The sequence below is a fragment of the Galeopterus variegatus genome, unplaced genomic scaffold (genome assembly GCF_000696425.1).
Source record: "Galeopterus variegatus unplaced genomic scaffold, G_variegatus-3.0.2 Scaffold363, whole genome shotgun sequence".
In the NCBI taxonomy this organism is placed as follows: domain Eukaryota; kingdom Metazoa; phylum Chordata; class Mammalia; order Dermoptera; family Cynocephalidae; genus Galeopterus; species Galeopterus variegatus.
Genome location: NW_007726474.1, coordinates 648602 through 653462, shown reverse-complemented (window position 1 = coordinate 653462; position 4861 = coordinate 648602).

The window sequence follows — 4861 nt, the reverse complement described above, 5'->3', positions numbered from 1 at the left end:
CCGGCAACGGATCGCAACCCTCAGTGTTGCTCCCGCGCCTCGCTCAGCCAGTGAGCGGGAACCGGTCTGTATGTGGGATCCGAACCCTCGGGCGGGAGCGCCGCCGCGCTTCCCAAGCGGCGCACTTATCCAGTGCGCCACCGAGCCGGCCCTTTTTCTTTGATTTTTGATTATTATTTGACTATTTCATTATTTTTATAATGCTCTTGGAGTTATTTATTCATTTTATTGTTTTGATGCATTTATAATTCCTGATCTTCTATGTTTAATTTGATTGCTTATCTTCATTTTCCAAAAGATTGGCTTCAGAGTTTCTGATTTTCAGAATTTGCTGAAATTTTCTCTAAGGTCAATCATGTGGTATTTTATTTTAAATGCTTAATGGACACTATAAAAAGCTTAATTCTTTCAATGGAAGATGAAAATTTAGAAATGTAATTATCGAATTATCTTTAATAATTATTTAACTTGTCAGCTATGTCATTTATTTTTCTACTTACCTGTTGAATATTGTGCAAGTTATATTAATATATTCAATCATTACTAAGAATAAAGATTTACTAAGTGATTCATTGCACATATGTTAATGGCGTACAACTATTCTGTTACACCATTTGCTTCTCAAATTATAAAAGCTACATTTAGTAGATTTACTACAGAGTTTACTTTGACTTACATTTATATTTTGATTTCTGCTTTTCTCGAAAAGCCTTTGGCTGGTGTATATTTTGTCCTACATTTACTTAACTTGTTAAATGTTTTTAGTCTCTGTGGTAGTGGTGCATGTTTAAATTTTGATGTTTGCTTAGTTATTTCAAAGAAGCATTTAACTAATTTAAATTTATTGTCACATCTCATTGTAATTATTGGTTTATCTTCACATTAGATTGTCAATTTCTTGAGGCATACAACTGTGTAGTTTGTATGTACATCCTCAAAAACTAGTAAAAGTTCTCATCCACAGACTATACTAAATAAAAAATTACCAAAATTACTTCATGTTCCCATTAGGCAACATATTATGATTCCAGTTCAAGCATCAAAATACTCCTGAAAGTCCTAAAACCTTCCAGTTCCACAATTTTTAAATAACAACTCGTTTATACAATAAATAAATAAATAAATAAACGCATTTATAGTTGTGTACAAATGGTTAAATTGATAATGCCAAACTCCTAAGACTGTTTATAGAATAGTGAAATAACTTACTTTTATACGTATAATTTTTAAATTTTTCCAAAATTTTTGACTTATTCACTGGAACTATTTATTTGAGACATATAAGAAGAATAATTACTATTTATTCAGAAAATTATCTCATTGAGCTATTGACAAGAATCTTAAGGAGGCAAACTTCTTTTTGAGTTAATTTATAAATCATATTAAGTTCTGCTGGAAATCAAATATTCTGGAAGTTTTGAAACATACTTTAATAGATTATCTATTTTGACATTCATTTAAAACTTGATCTTCAAACTAAAATTATTTTCATAGGTAATTGTAAGGTTACATACAGTGTTATTCTGAATTGTGTATATTAAATTTCACTTTTCTAGGCATTTTGGAAGTAGTAAAGTGCACTTAACACAAAACACTTGATTGACAGAGCAATGGGAATTAAAAAACCATGAACTGTAGGACACATTTCAATCGATGCAATGACTAGAAATAGACCAACATATTCCCTTGGATGCAACCAGACCTCAGTATGGTTTATTATTTTGTACAAGTTACTTATACGTCTAAATCCAAGGTTTTTAAAAAGGTAATATGGGTATAATATACATACTATGTTTTTTATTTTCATGTTTTATTTTTATTTTCTTAAAGATGACTGGTAAGGGGATCTTAACCCTTGACTTGGTGTTGTCAGCACCACGCTCCCCCAAGTGAGCCACGGGCCGGCCCCTATTTACCATGTTTGAAGTTGTTGTGAGGTGATAATAAACTTATGAAGGTAGAAAATTTAAGATTGTGCCTGAATTTAGTAAATATTATGACCAGGATTAGAGTCCAGATCAGAGTCCCCAAAACCTAAGGGAAAAAGGTAGAAATCATGGGTATTCCCACTCACACACATACCTCAATATCCTCAAATGAACTGACAGAAAGAGCTCATGGAGAATCAGCGATCCCTTCCACCAAATCCCTGTGTTTCTGCAGTTCTCTTGAGTTTCACCAAATATTAGGATCTTCATGACTGTGACCTCTAACCTTTAAGGCTAATTCTTCTCTTTACTTTTTAGGCTTAGGCATGAATAAAAATGGTTCTCTCCTTTTTCCCCTTAGCTTAGTGCAAACGGAAAATTTTTCTTAAATTTTCAAAAAGAGTTTACTGAGGAAATAAAGCAAAGGAAAGAGAGTTAACAAAAGATTAAAAACCAAGATATAAGTTACAATGCTTTCTAAATTCAAATGAGAGAAGGGTTATTATCTACAAACATGATTTCCATTTATCCCACTTATATAGTCTGTTTCATGGTCTTTGCCAAGAATATTTTATTTTTATATGTGTAAATCATTTTTCCTACTAATCTCATTTTCACTCTACATATTCTCTTGGAGAAGGACAATATATGAGTTAATTAGACTGATGACTGTTTTCAAGATGTCATGGACAATGGTATGATCTTCATTAACTCATGTTCAGAGGTTGTCATTAACTATCTTAGACAGAAATCCAATAATGGAAACTTTAAAAAATTAGTGTCTAAATTGTGTATAAATGATGTATTAATGATCATGTGTCAATGTGCCACCAGTGAATTATGTTCATAAAAAATAAACAATGTTTTATATTCTAAATGTGTACATTTACTACTGTATTACCTTATCCTTTCTACTGATTACATTTTGTATTATTTCTAAATTTGTATCAAAATCTGAATATTTTATTTTATACCTGGGCCTTAAGAAAAAATAATTGATGATTTACATTGATAGTAACACATCAATATAACACATCCTCTTCAATCATCCAATTTCAGCAAAATAATAGAAATGCAATTACCCTATAATCATTTAATGGGTATATGAGAAAATCATACCAATAACAAAAATAAAAAATACATTTTTTATATGCCATTCCAGGTAAAATTTCCTCAGGAAAAAAATATTTCAAGGGAGACCTAGGAATGTGAAATTAATAATTCCAATAAACATAGTGAAGATAATGAATCAGAAGCAATAAACATATTTTCCTACCATATCTCAAGGAAAGGTTTGTAGAATGAATATACAATTTATTGTGCTTCATAATGTGAAAGAATTTTTAAAAGTGGTTTTAAATGAAATGATGGTAGTAATTTGGAGATAAAGAAGAGTGTTTTATAATGAAAGCAAAATGTTGCATTTATCATACCTGTATGATGTTTAAATATTCTGAAAGTGTTATCAAATAAATATGTAATTACTTTGAAAATTCTCCACACATGAGCTTTTACGGATTTACAAACTACTAAGTTATTATCATCATCTCTATTCATTTAAACCTCTTTTAAGAGCTAAGACCCAGTTTCTTCTTTGCCTACTTATAAAATTTTCTTTCCTTCCTCTAAATTTCCTGGCAACACAGTGTATTAGAAAAGGATAACAGTTTCAAAGGACACTTCTCCTAGTATTCTCCATTTACTTTAGTTCCATTGTCTCAGTCCCCACTGTTTTTCCTTAGCTTGAAAATGTAAGATTGTTACCCTGAATTTGTTTTATTTTTCATGGGTAAAGTTTGAGACAAAGATCAGCCAGCTTATGTCGTAATTAGTGTATAAAAGTAATACAACCCAGCAGGATGTTGGTTGTTATCATGCTAAAATCATTCTCATGGGATGTTTTGAGGAGAAGGCACAGCTGTTCTAGAGAATAAAATGCAGAAAAAGAGTTATCAAATAGATCTTTATTGGGGACGAAGATGAAGGGTGTGCCCTCAATTATTGAAATGAGACTGACTCAAACATGGATGGACAAGCCACCTCTGTTCAAGAGCAGGCTACTGAGAAATGCTCAATTATTCACTCTGTGAAACATTCCTCACATAGTTTTCAGAATCAATCAAATTTTCTTTCTAAAATGTTTTAAAGTAGAAAAAAGATGTTTTGATTTTAATTTAGCTATCAATATGAATTTAGATGACATTGTATTCATTTTTGGCATGTTTACAATATTAATGGTCCAAATTAATTCTAATAGGAAAATACCTATGCAAATCTAATAAATTTTGTACCCTTCTAAAAATAATTGATTGTGATTTAATGAATCAATTTAACCTACAGTACACATCATGCAATCAACATTTTCCTTAAAACTATCTGCTTTTTTATTAAATTATCATTTAAAGCTTATAAGATCACTAAACAAAACAAATGATTAAGTTTTATTCCCCAGCTAGTTTATGATGCCGGTAAAAATAGTATCCTCCCTCTTTAACATTTTAATAAAAATTGTTTAAAATGCACTTAAATGAATGGCAGTTCTGCTCATGTTGAATCCTTGGGTTTTAGAACTGCATGTTGTGCACTTTCTTATTTACTCCCTTCTTGTTACAGTATTTCATCCAATCATTTCCTAAAAACTATACGTTAGGTAGATTATTGGCATCTTTATATGTATAATCTATCTATTTATTTATTTTGGTATTCTAACATCAGACATAATTGATAGCTTAGATGAGTACATATTAATAGGTTGAAAACCATTTTCCTTCAGAATTTTAAAGATATTTCACCACAGTCTTTTACAGCCTCGTATTAAAGTCAAAAAATGGTGCTATTCTGATCTCCAATCTTACGTTAAAGATCTGACTGATCTCTCATTTGGCATTGTGTATGTGTGTACTTCTGTGTGAGAATGTGTTTGTGTGTGTCTT